The following is a 17,068-nucleotide window of genomic DNA, read 5'->3' on the forward strand; positions in this document are numbered from 1 at the left end:
CCGAAGAGCCGATGAATGAAGAAAGGAGAGCTAAAAGCAAAAGAATGTTGTGTTGAAGTTTGCACAAGAAAAGGGATATGCAGAAATAATAGTAGAGCATTGAGAAGAGAGATAAGGAAGCATGGATGACAACGGTAGATCAAAAGATGACAATATTACAAAACCTATAGTTAAATGAAGAAAGAGACGAAAGGTGATGGGCCTTAAGACAACAAAAGAGTATAGGCCATACAGTCACATCCTCATTTCGAGAAATAAGTTCGCGACTCTAACTTGATTAACAGAAGGAAAAGTTAAACCCTAGAGTAATAGAAATTAGTATGGACTGGTGAATAAGATAAACTAAACATGAATAAGGAACTGAGTGATTTGATAATAGTCAGCATCATGAGAATTTCAGATTGCATTCCGGCAATAATAGAATGGATAACAGAAGAAGATCCATGATGAATTCAGAGAATGGTCATTCAGGGAGACACTTCCCTAAAGCAAGCAAGGTGAGCAAAGTTAAGCTTAAGAGACTGTATATGCTAGTTATACTAAGTGTCACCATCGCGAGCGAGGGATTTTGTTATCCTTGGTACAGAAGGAATACCACAAGGCGAGTAAGGGTCATTGATAATATGAAAGGATGCCAAAGATGAAGAGGAAAATCATCTATAGAAGGTCGTCATAGCTCCAAGTCTTAGTACTCCCCTAAAGGGGGGAATATGGAATATTAAAGGAAGAATGCAAAAAAAAATGAGAAATGGATGAGATTGCACTTATCCAAATGTTACAAATATTCTATGATTTTATGTAAGCACGACGTCAAGAAAAGGAAGTAAGGGTTCCTACATGGGATGTTATTGATAGATAAGGAGCCAGTACGTAAAGTAAGTTAAGACAAGGAAATAACCCTAAAAAAAAGATTACGCGGAATATGGATATGAGAGTGGGACAACAAATAGTTAGTAGTTGATTCAAGAAGAGCCTAGTCATGACTAGACAAGAGGTTATAGACAAATCAATAGATCGTGCAAGATAAACATAGTGAACCCCAACATGGGGAATTCAGCCTCACAGTATGACATTATAATACTTGAGATATATTCATATGAGGAAGTTAAAAAGGTACCGCGCGAGTTCTACGAAAATAAAAGAGAGTGCCACTGGGAAGACTGTCAAATATCAAGTTCAGAAGTAACCCTACAAGCACAAAGGCGTAGAGGTAAGTAACTAAGGACAATTATAGGTGAGGAAGGACATCAAAAATTCTGTTGAGTATACGGTGTAATAAGCTCGCTGCCTTACAAGAGTCAGAGGGTCCTCCTTAAGTACTACAATGGAAGACTAGCTGAGGAAATAAGAAAGAAGGCTTCAACCTAAACATAGAAATTCGAAGTAGAAATGGTCATGCGAAAACAGTCTCACTACAAAAATTGTACGCACTTCAAAAGAAAGTGACACTTACCGTGGCCAATTAACGGGGAGAAAAATCGAAGGTAATATTCGAGACCATATGGGTTGCACAAAAAAAAAATCTGGCATGCGTGGGAACTAGTATAAGTTAAGTATGCATGCAATAAGGGGGCATAAAAACCAGAAAAAGTAATTGCGTACGTTTAAAGAAAACTAAGAAAGAACAAAAAGAATTATTCGATTAATGATCCAGAGTTAGTACGTTATGGATACACTCAAGATTTTGGAGCATTATCCATGCAACATATTTGTTGACAATCATACAGCCATAGAAGACTCCAGTATAAGTTAAAAGAAAGAATTAAGCCCAGGGCATAGACAAAGGAATGAATTGTTAGCAGATTGTATCATGGATATTCCATAACGCCCATGAAAGGCTAAAGTAATAACTAATACAGGAGCCGCAAATCGGAAGATAGATTAAGCCTACATAAAGGCTGATCAGAAGAAAGAGATAACTAAAGAGTTACATCGACTAAGTAATCATGAGTCTAATTATTGGATCCAGAAAAATAGAAACATCGTTATCGAGAACATTGCAGGATCTCCCTTAAAATCAAAGGTACGAGAGATATAGTACAACAACCACATTCTATAATGGTTCTATCATAAAGCCAACTAGAAGAAGTACCAGCCTTATAAAAAGTCAGTACGAAGCACCCACCAGATTGGATATATACTAGAGGTGCGAGTATTATAATAGAGCTTCAAGTTATGGACGTGAATTACACCTAGGTGGAAGGGAGGTCAGGAAAGAGATACAAAATACGATGCGAGATTTTAAGGTAAGTAAGGTAAAGGTGAACAACGTACGATATACTCAAAGGCAGAAGATCATGAATAGTCCATACTTCTGATAGAAGGCTATAAGCACGGGGATCCAATAACCGGGAATGATAGCGGCATCGTCGGCGGCATGTCTTCCAGCCTATAGTTTCTAAGTACTGAGAGATCTAGTTAAGAGAGTAGAGAAAAGTTGGAGACGATATGATGTCTCACTTGACGTTATCGAATAACATAAGAAAATCTATGGTGCAAACAAGTTGAAGGAAAGTTGCAAGTGGTATAAATGGATATGTATAGGTCGCAAGCTAAAGTATGGTAGAGCGACAAAGTTTTAAGGAAACATGAGTAAGGATGAGGAAATGCAAGTGAAAATGTGACGATAATGGATAAGTCCTCGAGATTAAGTCCATGGAAACAAGAGTGATAATGGTTTCTCTAAGTTATTGAAAGTTAAGTATAGCCTAAATGAACTCAAAGGAGTCTAAGATTAATAGCATTTAGAAGGAATGAAATGCTGACCTGCTAATAAAATGAGGGTATAATTGTGACGGATAAAGGATGACGTTTTGGCTTTCGTTTGAATAATGATTTTAAAAAATAGAGAAGGAAGAGAAGGAGAAAAGATTTCGCTGGCGGCACGAAATTAGGATACCCCCTATAAGGTGAATCACATTGAGAAACTATGAAATACGATTATGGGAATCACTTCGAATATTCCTTGCTGTAACATAAGCCCTAGGGGCAAAGTATTACATAAGAAGTTTCAAGTTATCAGTGGTATATTGTAGATCAATATTGAGGTGAATCAACAATGGATGGACAAAAGTCATAAAGTATGAGATGAGATTAGGACGTCATTCTAAAGATGAGCAGTAATGAGGAAGCATTAAAGGACTTAAATTTATACATACAGAATAAGCAACAAGAGTAAGTTAGGATTTGGTAGCAGACCTCAACAACGATAAATTAAAGTAAGAGTTATGATAGTAAATTCATATGGATGGCTAAACTAACCTATGCGATGAGATATAGCAATATTCGTGAATTCAACAAAGTACTGAGCGAAGAACTTTAGTATACTCATAGATGCCCAAAGGGACATCTTATCAAGCTCTAAATATGAAGCCTAGAGATTGGGCACACTTACAAGGTCAAAATTGTACAGGCTGCATGATAAAAGGTAGCAACAGTTACAAGATTAGAAGGATTCCGACTACAAGTTGTGGTGTGAGAAGGAGGCCTAAGGGGCAAATGCCCTGGACTTTGGACTCATTCACAGAACTGTCGCCTAAATGTCAAGGGATTTTCTAAAGTATTTGGAAGATATAGTTATGAAAATGATAAGTACATCAGCTAACATTCGAGGAAGAATGTTCCAAAGGGGGGAATAATATTATGTCCCGCAGTATTACGTCGATGTTATGCTTTGCAATAATATATTACGATGATATTACGTTCTGCAGTAATATATTACGATGATGTTACGCCTTGTAGTATTACATTACGGTGGTGTTACGCTTCACAATATTAATTTACGATAGTGTTGAAATTTGGTATTTTTGGATAAAATACGGTCCGAGCTAAAATACTCAGTATTTATGGACTAGTATTATACAAAGTACCACATGACCATGATAGTAAGGTGTATAAGGTATGTGAAAAGTAAGTAGTATTTTAAGAAAGTGAAAATAATTCTCAATTATGTGGATAATTTGTTGATTACCAGGTAACAGGACATTCCCAATTAACTAATAAGTGGATAAATTTTTGGATAAGCCTTATAAAAACAACAATGTGGCAGCCAAAGAGGTCTTGAATAATGACTCATTAAGTCCATATATAGGTGTCACATATGTGGCTTAGTCATCTAGTATGTGGGGCCCACACCCACCAAACTTTAAAACATCTTTTATTCACTTTAAGAGATGATATCTCTATCTTATGAGAAGGAAAGGCTTCAGCCAACTCCAACAATGATTTCCATCTCAGTATCTTTAAAGTAACGTGATTTTTGAATCAAAATTCAAGCAAGATCTCTTAGCATCTTAGCAACGTGAGATGTTACAATTTTAAGGTAGTACGGTGCAATCTTTATCAATAATATCATATGAATTTTTTACTACTCTGATTTGTCGTTACGTGATTTGTCGCAGTTAACGTATGTTAGAGGGATTGTCAAGAAAAATCGGCTCAGGTATGTTAAGGCTATCCCTTCTTTCTTTTGGCATGTTCCATACGATATGAACGAAACATGCAAATGCACAAATTCCATGAATGACTCTATTCATAGAAGTATTAGAGATATCTATGCTCTTGAATTTTCATGTGTCATAATATTTTATCACTGTTCATGGGTCTCAGAAAAATACGTAAGTTGAAAAGAGTTTACTTTATAATATTACTCAAAGGCAAAATGGTCTTATGACATTCCGAAAGATTTTATTAATGTAATTTTCATGCATTGCATTCATGTACATTGACCCATGACCAGATGACGTTATATACGCATATATATGTATGTATATATATGAATATGGGATATGGGAAAGGTTTTTGCGTTATATACGCACCACCACCTAATCAGCTGGTATACGTTGATGATTTTGCCCACAGTGGCCGAGATGATATGATGGGATGCCCTCAGAGGCTTGATGATATTATGAACCCATGTACTTACGCACGACATGATATTGATACACATATGCATGACACTATAAGTATTTCATGATTTACAGAGTTGTCCGTACTTACAAGTTTAATCATGTACTGTATATTTCTTTCATGTATTTTATGCACTTATTTATGTGCCTTACATACTCGGTATATTATTCATACTGACGTCCCTTTTACCTGGGGATGCTGTGTTTCATGATCACAAGTCCAGATAGACAGGTGAAGAGCCCTCCAAGTAGGCTATCAACTCAGCGGAAGATGTTGGTGCATTCCATTTGCTTCGGAGTTGCGTGGTTGGTTAGTACGATTTAGAGATGTGTATGGTTTGGTATGGTGGGGCTCTGTCCCAACCTTTATGACAATTATGTACTCTTAGAGGCTTGTAGACATATGTCGTGTACGTGAAAGATTTTACGGCCTTTGTCGGCCTATGTTATGAATTTATAAAAAATCATGTTGGCCTATTAGACCTGTATGTCACTTGTATATGATAATATAATAAGAAAGATACATTACGTTGGTACTCGGTTGAGTAAGGTACCGGGCGCCCATCGCGGCCCATCGGTTTGGGTCGTGACACATTAGGACTAATGCGAGGATCTACACAAAAATATGCAGAAGCGTAGTATCAGTACAAAAGACAACATGAACTCAATAAGTATCCACTCTAACCCCAACGAAGTATGAGTCGAGTTTTGACAAAAATGGTACTTACTCTCACAACATGATCAATTCATAATCATATGCAACATAGAGATAAAATCAAGAATTATCATATATAGATAATAAGGTGCAAAGGTAAAGCAAATAATAAGAAGCATGATTTTTTAGATAAAATGATCAAGAGCATAAATTAGTGCACCGAATCCGAATATAAAGATGATATATAACAATTAATATTTAAATGAATGCTTTCACATGATTCTAGAGTGTATGTGCATGATAAAGACTCAAACTTTACATCAACTAACACCCTCTAAGTGTCCAACAAACTTATGCACATACGGTCCAAGGTAAAATGGGTGATCACGTGACTTCAGAGGGATAGATCCAAATACATGACCCGTCAAATCTCAAGATCTCAGTAATTGATTATTAATCAGCACAAAATATCCCATGGTGCCATAATAATCTGAATCACATGGTATGTCCCATCGTTCCAAAACCTCAGTCCATATAAAAGTACTATATATCCCTTAAGTATATGTGACACATATGGACAAGAGAGATAAAAATGAAGAGATATATGCATATGAATTAAGTATGATTACAGCTAAGACATACAACCCAACATGCAAAACCTAGACATGATTTCTAGCATTAATAAGTATGCCTAGGTAGTGATAAAACATATAAAGCATGTTACAAGTAGAACATATATTTAAACAAAATATAAAGAGGTTTAAACTACTGCAAATATGCTATAACCTCGGTAAACATCTATACGCTCTTAACCTCACATATATTCCCCTCTAATATGTAACATATAGCACATAAGATTATTTTAGGAAACATTCACTCAAGTCAAGGTTAGCCAAGATACATACCTTCCTTGAAGTATGTGTTAACCTCCCAAAGTGCCTTTTCCTTTATTTTCGGCCTCCAAACATTCACAATCTAGCTAAAGAGCACTCAAAAAAGTCATATAAAGCTATAGAAATCAATTCCAAATGATAAATCTTCGATCTTTAATATAATATCAAGAGTCAATAAAAATTCAACCTGCGCTTACTTGGTCCAAACTCAAAACTACAACCAAATTCTGTTGACCCATAACCTCTCGAGTCCAAATATGTAATTTGTTTTCAAATCGACTCCAAATTGGGTTCAAAACCACAAAATACACTTTCTTAAATTATGAATAAAACCCCCAATTTTTACTCTTAAATTCATCATTTTAGTGGTAAAAACCAAAGGTTATTCATGATCAATGATCAAATCCAAGTTAAATTTATTTACCCTCAAGATTTGGGTGAAACTCTACTCAAGAATCGCCTTACTCCACTCTGCAAAGATAAAAAATGGTGAAACATAAAATACATCTGATAGCATTTTTTTATCGTGATTGCCACAGGAAGCTACACAATTTCGAAGAGCAAATTAGTGGCTTCCTACATGGCTACAAGTACCCCCTCACGCGACCGCGAGGCCCAACTAAAACAATTTATGCGATGAAGACTGACTCCCATGCGATCTTCTAGAAGAAATTCTTCCCTTTATCGATTACACTTAGCAATCGTGAGACCTAGCTCCATGATCGCGATTCACTATTGTGCTGCTAAAAATCTGCAGGTGCAACTTAGTTTAGAATATTCTGTAACCACCTTAAAACTCACTCGAGTCCCTTGGAACCCCTTTAAACTATTTCGACTAGTCTATATACTCTATAAAAACTTGCCTAAGGGATCAAAGTACGTAACTCTCTTAAGTTCCTAAAATTTCAACTTTCACAAGATATGCTCAAATCACACCTAAGCCCCTAAAGTGCTAATCCGAACATATGTAGAAGTCTAAAATTAACATACGAACATACAGGAACTTTCAAGTCATGATTCTAATTCCTCTTTTCCAAATATTGAGTTCGTCAACTCCCTTAACCTTAGGCTTCAAGTTAGGAATCAAGTATTCCAAACACTCTCGAACATCTCAAGAATCGTGCCATCTATGCTTGCAAGTCATAGATCATCAAATGAACCTATGAGGAGTCTCGAATAAAAATGGGTTCTAATTCAAAATGACTGGTTGGGTGGTTTTATGTTGTGTATACATACATGATTTATGTATTGTTTACGTTGAAAATGGTAAAAACAATTAAATTTGATTTTGTGGTTCTAAAAATACGTGATCTATTTTTATGCTATTTGTTAGGCAGTTGATGCTATGTGAAAGACTTAGAAACGAGATAAGAGCTTAAAAAAGATTTTAACCAAACCGAGTGGCTATCGATCGGGGCCTCGAGTTTGCTTGTTCGGGGCCTTGGGGTCTAGTCTAATGCCCCGCCAAGGGTAGTCGATGGAGACTAACAGTTATAAATAAATCAGTGACGGCTCTTTATGGCCAATAATAAGTAATAAATGAAGAACAATAAATAACACACGATGAATATAAGCAATAAATGAAGAAATGAGATCAAGAGAATATGTTAGAGAGCAGAGAGAATATTCTTGTATATTTAGTATTGAGCATCAGGTATTTATAAAATGACAAGGATTGCCTTTATATATGAAGAGAAATCCCAACATATTACAAATATATTTATTACAAAGATATGGAGATAGGACAACTAGTTAATGGCATGATGCGGGCTTAGACTAACCTGACAGACTTTATCGGCTCTAGATACACACCTTGGGAACTCCCCACTTTATCTCCATAACTGTCAGTCCGTACTACTCCGAGGTCGAGCGTCGATGGACCTCGAGGGATGAAACTCGACAGTGGTTTTGAGCCTTCGAGATGTCGTAACGATGGAAAATTGCACCCTTCGATTTTACCGTATATAGATAGTCCCCGCGTTTCTTAGAGTAGAACGATAAGAAACGATTTTGATATCCATCTCTTCGAACTTCCTACGATGATGTCATACTGATGACGCAAGCCTTCATGATAACTGTGACGTCCCGTCATTTCATCATTCCAGAATCATTCAATGCACTGCCGATTCTTATTCTTCAAAGTGATAATGTCGCCACCGGTCCGGCTCCCAAAAACGCATTGATTGCGTCTGCCGGTACGTCTTTCAAATACATTGATGGCGTCGTCGGTTACACTGCCACCTTTTCTATTCTTCATTCAAATGTTCTTCAATCAGCCTTTCACCCTTTTCTTCTATCCATCCTCATCCATTGTCATTTCCCATGTTTGAGGCCCGTGGTCTCAATGTTGCATGGCGACGTTCTCATCAGTTGTGCCGTGGCCTTTCTTCCGAGGCTCTTCCTTACCAAGCGTGATCACACCAACTTCATGTTGTTGTTGTTGGCTCGAGATGAGGATATAGGGGGGCCGATTTCTTCCGACTAAGGAAAATGTTTGGACTCTACACCGCTGCTTAGGAGAGTGTTCGGACATTACACCAATGCTTGCCCCCCGACTACCCTGTATGGTGCCTTACTCCTTTTGATTTCCGTGGAGTGAGGTGGTACTACCTACTAACTGTTGCATCCCGCACCGGTGTAACGTTACAAGAAGTGGCCTCACAATAGTAGTGCTGGCGAAATCTATACTAGCCAGATTTTTTACCCAGCCACTTCTTCATCCCTTTATGCTTCTTCTGCGTCACTTTCCTCTTCTCTATCACTTTTCTCTTCTTAATCTTCACCCTTGAAGATATCATTCTAGAGGACCGAGATGAGACCTCTGAGGATGTGATGCTCGAAGATACTGCCGCCAAGGATGTACCCCCGAGAATAGATTAAGCTCTTGTGGGCTTTTGTAATCATATGTAAGGACCCTTCGTGGGCTTTTGTAATTATATGATGATGAATACAAAGATTTTTCTTCAGTTTGCCTCTGAATTATGCTATATTTCTTTTTATCTGCGTTGGTGGAGAATTTGAATGCACGACTCCACCAATTGGTGCGAGTATTGAGCCCAAGTTGGTTTGATAAACTTGGGTCATCAGGATCCCCAACTTCGAGTTGAATGGGAGTAGGGTTTCAAAATTTCAGTACGAGACTTATCCTATTAGACCCCGCGATAGTCTTCGATGGGGGGATTTGCTCGAACGCCCTAGAATAAAAAGCCTTTAGGCTTTCAGGAACAGTTCTCGAGTGGGTTTTTGCTCAAGCTCGGGCTACGGGGAGACTTGTTTTGAACTCAGAGTAGATATTCTTAAGGTGTTGCAGATAGATCTCGGACAAGGGCTTGCCCTTAGTTTAGATGGTACCTCGAGGACAAGCCCATACAAGTAGAGTTTTAGCGCTTGTTTTCTCTTTGTGAGAAGCCCTCGAGATCGGGTACCATCTCAGGATTTGCAATGATGCCGATGGATTTCTGGAGCATGTCTTCTTTTTTTTGGAGGTCCTCAAGATTGGGTACCATCTCGGGACTTGAAATGATGCTAATGGCTTTCTGGAGCCTATTTTCTTTTGGTGAAGGTGCTCGAGATCGGGTACCATCTCGAGACTTGTAATGGTGCTAATGGCTTCCTGAAGCCTATATTTTTCTTGGTGAAGGCCCTCGAGATCGGGTACCATCTCGGGACTTGCAATGATACCAATGGCTTCTTGGAGCCTAACTTCTTTCTGATGGAGGTCATCGAGATCGGGTACCATCTCGGGACTTGGTTGATGCGGGGTCTTCAACCCCGAAACGTCGTATGGCAACGTCGAGTGTATGATACGGTTACGAAGTGACCGAGGCGATTCTGCCAGCTTATCTTTCCAAAGCGATAAAAGCTTTAGCCAATATTTTTAATCCTCCTTTGAGGCAAGCATGTGGTCGCCCCTTTTCCCATATATAGGGTTGGCTTCGACCTTTTGGAGATTCCGGTATTCTAAGTAGTTATCCTCTTTCATAGAGTTCTCCTTTCTTGCGCCAATTTTCCTTTAACCCAAAGCTTTCGCCCAAGTCTTCATTTCCCCTTTTTTTTTTTTTTACCATAGGCATGGCTGCTATGCCCGAATTCGCTTGGCAAGGAGGAGGGAGCTTCGCCTCTAGGCACTTTACTTCGGGAGGGAATCTCCCGTCAGAAGAGACCCCCAACGTTCGAGGTTATCGGGAATATGCCTCGAAGTTCATTTATTTACTAGGAGAGTGGTGAGGAAGGACTATGGATGGGGAGAAAAGGTGGCATTGTGAGTACCTTCCCTTGAGGAGAGCACTACGGACCATACCGAGGGATTTTTGAACGTGTACACGTACCCCTTTATGATGGGCCCCCTTGATGGGGTTGTGTTCGATTTCTGTCGAAAGTACCAGGTTACCTTGGCATAGATTCACCCATCTTTTTGGCGGATTGTTTTGATGATGAGGTTCTTTGCAGAAGAAATTGGTCTTGAATTCACTCTCAGTCATCTCCTCAGGCTGTATCGGCCCTTTCTCCATCGAGGCTTGCTGACCCTGCGATGCCGATCCACCACGCCTTTCGTTGTTTATGATGAAGAAGATGGAGATCGAGGATGGATGAGCCGATTTGTCTGGGTACGAACTGTCGATATTATTCCAGTGGAGTTCCTGCCATTTCCTGAGGAATGAGATTTTACACGTAAGTGGTACACTAGTGCTTTCGTAGTTTCATTTATGGTGAAGGTGGGCTCCGTAAATACGCCTTGTCTTACTTTTCTTCAGCGACTTCGTGGATGCCGGGCGAGGTTCCAGATTTGCCGGATTTGGTTCGGAGGTTGGCGACCCACTCTACTTACAATGAGCGTAAGTGGCAAGCATTATCTAAGTATAGGTGGGAGGCAAAATACCACGGTGCGTGCTATGTGATTTGCTCCCCCTTTCTCTCGGAAGGGCGCTTTTTCTTTCTGCAAACTAACTCTGTCATTGTAGGCATCGGGAAGTCCCTAAAAGTGAGGTCGTGCCCTTTAGGAGAGGGAGAAAGACCGCCGGCTTCAGTACTTGGGGATGATAATCATAACAAAAACCAAGAAATGCCTTTGTAGGGCGACAATGCTCAAAGCAAGATGAACCCAGACCGGGAGCTCGGATAGGATGTATTGACTGAACCTGCTTCGCCCGTGATTTCTTTTTTTGGAAAGGCAATTTCTCCTCCGCTGCCGACTTCCTTTTCCCTTGAAGGTACTTCGAGGCATGAGAGTTATCTGCTGCCAATTCTTTCTCCCATCGAAGGTACTTCGAGGGATACTCGAAACCCGAGATCTTATACACCGAGTGACTGCATCCCAATTGGGGTCGGCTCTTCTGGGGATAAGGGAGCCATACTAGAAGATGTGTGCTTGAACTTCAAGGAAGCTCAGCGGCTTCATTCTTTGGTGAGTTTTGGCATATGCCTTTTGAGTTTCGCGCCTTCCCTTTTTATTGTGTTTTATTTTGCAAGCTTTTGACAAGCTTAAGTCCGAGCTGCTTTGTCGTGAGGCCAGGCTGTAGAAAGATTTGGAAAGGGGAGAAATCCCTTAGGTTCCTTTGCGATGAAAGGGAATTCGAGTTAGCACACTTACGATATGATGCGAGTCGAAGTTTGAATTTTGAGAGCTACCTGAAGGAGCAGGTAGTTTTTTGTTCTGAGGGAGTGTGTATTCCTTCTTCTAGCTCCTGAGGCTAATGTTTCATTTATTTTAATTGCAGAAAAAGACGAAGAACCTAGAGCATCTTCGAAACAAAGCTGGTCGAGCCATGCGCGAGTATGATGAGTTAAAGTCTCAGGCGGATGTTCAGGCTTTAGGGGGGAAGGGTGCTCTAGCTAAAGGCTCTACCTTGAGGTTCAACTCTGCTTAGCTCGTGATAATAGCTTGGTTCGAACAGATATGATTACGAGCTCGAGTCTGAGCTTTTGAAGATTAAGGCGGAGGTTGTGGATGCTCGGGCTAAAGCCGTAATGAGCTAAACTAAGGCTGACCAGAAAATGGCGGTCTATTTGAAGGACTCTTGACCATGAGGGTAGGAGCAAGGGATTGTTGAGCCCCCTTTTTTCGTCGCGGAATAGAGTTTATGACATTTTGGGTATGGGACAACTCATTTCTTTTAGAAAAGGGGTTTGCATTTTTTTGAAGAGTCGCCACCTAACGATTTAAGGTGCGTTAGGTCACCCATAAGGTTCATCTACAACTATGTTTGATAACCAGAGATAGGGTAAGGGCTACAAATTATCCTAAGGGAAATGTGTTAGGCACCCTCAGGATCCACTAGTGTGGTTCCCGGCCAGACAGTTTTTTTTTGTGAATTTGTGCAATTAGCAAATAGACAAGTAGGGCTCAAATAATAGGGGATTTAAGTACACAAGTGTTTGAAAACGATTAATGAAAGTAAGGTTTTGAAAAGAGTTACAATCTAAGCATGCTTCTGAATGTAAAGGGGGTGTTGTAGTTTTTTTTGTAATATGGATCACATCAATGCAATACCCGGTATGACACTCCTCGAAAGAGGGGCTACACGTGGTATTAGCGCACCACGAGCTTATGAAGGATTGAGTTTAATCTCACTATGGTATTATGGCAGTAATAGAGTATATGTATTATGAGTTATTGTATGTTTTGATATATGGCTTTGAGCCAAGTGAGGAAGTCTGCTATTGATTAGGTGATTGTACTGCTATGTGCTATGTTGGTTCCAGTTTGAGGCGTACTGGTGACTCAGTTATAGCTTACAGAGGTTGAGACCGAGGATGGCTCGGGTAAAGGAAATTTCAATAAAGGTTATGTTATGCTTTATGGGTGTATGAGAGTCATGAAATGACTTGAGTTATTATTAAGGTTGGTCTCGATTCTTATTGCATGCTGTTACCCATCCCTTCCTATCAGTCCTAGAAGAATTTAGGACTCCTATCCTATAAGGAGGTTCTAGGCAAACCCTCAAGTTTAAATGCAAAATACTAAGGCGACATACAAAACAAGTAGGACTGCATTTAAAAGGGGAAAACACAAAAACAAGCAGAAGGCTCAGATATGCCTTCACAAATAATGCACATAGACATCATGACTCATACACAATTAAGGTCTGAATTCAGAATCCTAAAGCAGGGTGTTTATGTGATAACATCAGAACCAGATTTATTGCATGACTCAGAAAAGAAGTCTGAATCAGGTTTACCTACTAATTTTAACAGTTGATAATTAAACAAAGGCAATTCTAGTTTTATTTAAGTTATTACCTAAGGCTTGCCTAGGCATAAAGCAAAATGCAGTAGTTGTTCAGATCTATTAAGACAATTTGGTGATTATGTTTTATCTAAAACACGATGTTCTAGTGGAATGTAGAGATTATTACCAATTATTTTAAACAGGAGAATCAAGTGTGAAGCTGTTTTTACCTCTTTTATAATCAACAATTTACACTAAGTGTGAATGCGAGTTCAAATAAAATCCTAGAACATGGTGTCTAAGGTGCATGTATAAAACTCATGACGCAGAATTCCTAAGAGTAGGACTACTAAATGCATATGGCAGGATTGCAGAATTTCCTAAAAGCAAGATTTCTAAATGCACATGGCAGGATTGCAGAATTACCCTAAGAGCGGGATTTCTAAGTGCATACACACAGAGCATGGATCAATGAATGAGGTGCTGAAGCAAGAAATATAGGTCCTAAGAACATGATTTCTAATGCATTGTATGAATCCTAAGCATGGTTTCTATTGCACAATTAGGAACATAAACCTAATAACATTTTGTCTACCCTTAAAGAATTATGGCATGCATATTTACCCTATCACTTTTCACTAGCCACCCCAATACTTATTTACAAATATTGCAGACTATGTGATTGAATTACATGAGAAATGCAAAATAAGAGTTACAACTATAGGAGGCCTGATTCTGACTTCCTCTCTAAGTTATGTAATAAACCACCTCAAATGCCAATATTGTTCTGTAACCTTTCTCATATTTGGGTGCATCAGAGTTCCTTAAGGACCTCAAGGGATCCCGGGTAGTGCTCACACCTAAATTGCATAACCAAACAGAGTGAGTGCAGTGTGGAAGGGCCAGCTCTTATATGCCCAAGTTCAGAGGGAGCTCTAAGGTCCCAAGGCAAGGCTCACACAAAAGGGGCAGAACCTAGTAGCCTTAGAGTGCATGTGAGAGTGTTTGACATAGATTTAAAAGAATTGAATTGGAAAACAGCTTTGAAAACAACATGTTTGAAATAAATTTGTAAAACAGTAGCAGAGTTGCTTAGTGAAAACAGCTTTTTTTAAAGGGGAAGGGATAGGAGCAGCAACACACACAGAACAAGTTCAGCGAGGAGTACATACTTTAGTAGTTACAAATAGGGAAGTAGGGGTTGGGGACATAGAAGACCCAAATAAGAAACACATAATTAGTCATGAATAAGAGTTGATCAAGTACATTAGGAGACATATTAGTTGAGGGACATAAACAGGAACAAGTAAACGTGCTGATTACATTTTGAACAAAAGAGGGCAGAATTTTAAGCATGGTGAGTAAAGCAGTAAACAAGAAGTGCAATTTAACAGCACGAGTCATTAAGTCAGTGCAGAAAGAGACAAGGATTCACAAACAAGGGAACACATAGAGTTGAATTTCAGAATTTGAACTAGGAACATACCAGTTGAAGAAGCAAAGTGCAGAAAAAAGTAAAGCAATCAGAGTTCCACAGTCTAGACTTTGCTTTCAGTCGGCTAGACAAAGCAGTAGCACAAGTAGTAGAGAAAGAAGAGAGAGTTTTCGTGTGTATGTGTGTGTTCTAAACTAATTGTTTGTGTGTTTAAAGAAGAGAGAGTAGAATATCTATAGCTTTGAAAACAGGTAGGAAAATAAGGTAACAAGTATTGACTTATCATAATTATTGAAATAATGAAAATTAGAATAAATTAAAGACCCGGACTCCCTTTAATTAAGGAGTCATAGTTCAAACGGGTATAGGTTGTATCAAATAAGGAAAAGAATTGCCTGTGAGACTGATTTTTCCATTATAGGAATAGTAAAGCATGTTTCATGTAATAAGGACTAGGTACAGAATAGTTTCAACATAAGGAAAGTACACGTTAATTAACAATACTTAAACAAGGCAGAGTACGATTTGATTCTAAAAATTAGTTCAAAGAATCAGGGATGAAATTGAATATCACACGGAGTCAGTACTACCAAGGAAAGTATCACAAAAGTAAAGAGGCAATTTCGAAGAATCAGTACAGAGTTATAAGGAAAATACACAAAATCAAAGTTGTAGGTTTAAGAAGATTACACAGAATCACCATAAATTATGTGAACAATCTGTAAAACAAATGGTCGGACCCATAAATGACACGGGTTTGGACAAAATCAAAGAAACCTTATGAACAAATCAAAACAAAAAGCACAAGGGCATATATAACACACATAAAGCCTAGAATGTTCATGATAGTCATGCAAACATACCGCAGACAAATTCAAACTTCTAATCGAACCCAGAAGTATTAGGGTTTCTTGACAAAAATGAATCGAGCCAAAAGGAAAGACTCGGGGTAATGTTTAAACATGCTAAAAATTACAATAATCAGAAAGAAATCGTTTTTTGCAAAATGGTTTTGGAACCCTAGTTTGAAAATAAAGAAACTGTTTGAAATCTGAGAAACATTTGAGGGAAACAAGTAAGATCCTTAAGAAACCCATAGATCCATCACAAATCTAAAAAGATCGGAAGATCTATAACTAGGTTTTTCAGAAAATAGCAGACACGAAGAAAAAAAGTCGGTAAAAACCCATGGATACGCCTAGATCGAACACAGATCTAAAGGTAAGTAACAAGTCTCAAGATCTAGGGTTTCAGAGAACCTAAAGAAGAATGAGAGAACATTAGATCGTTACCGATTTTAGCCGGAAAAGCCATGGATCTGACTCGAACAACCATGAATGGACAGAAAAAGACCATGGATAGAAGTTGAGTAAGGTCTGGACTAGATCTCTTCGATATCTTTGCATGAAATCACAAAAGAGGGACACCAGGAGACGTAGGAGACAATTACACGTCTCAAACGGCCATGGGAGTCCATGGATTGAGTGAGGATCGAAGGGGATTAGGGTTAGTTTGAATGGCAGCGGCTAGGGTTTGAGTTAGGCTTCAGAGAGAATTGGAGAGGAAAGGGGATTCAAGGGCGTTGGGTTGGTAGGAAATAAATTAGGTTAGGGGGTCGTTTGGGTTTAATTATGGAAAGGGTAATGGGGATCGTTGATCTGAATGATCAACGGTTAAGATCGAATGGGGTAGGTGGGCTTCCGGGTTTGGGCTTGGTTCGGTGGGTTTTCAATTTGGTTGGGGTTCGGTTTTTAATTAAAATTGGGTTGGGAATTGGGTCTTGATTTGGCTATAATTGAAATACAAAAGGGGTTGTTATTTAAATAGCCAGTTTTCCCTTTTAATTTATAAACAATAGTAAATAGTTTCTTAAAAATAAATTGAAAGTACTAAAGTGATTTATAATACCTAATTCACAATTTAAAAATACAGGATCTGATTTTATGCGTATAAAACACAATTGGACCTTAAAATGGCTAATATTGCAATTATGTTCAATTTAGCTTCAAA

The sequence above is a fragment of the Nicotiana tabacum genome, chromosome 22 (assembly GCF_000715075.1).
Source record: "Nicotiana tabacum cultivar K326 chromosome 22, ASM71507v2, whole genome shotgun sequence".
NCBI classification, from domain to species: domain Eukaryota; kingdom Viridiplantae; phylum Streptophyta; class Magnoliopsida; order Solanales; family Solanaceae; genus Nicotiana; species Nicotiana tabacum.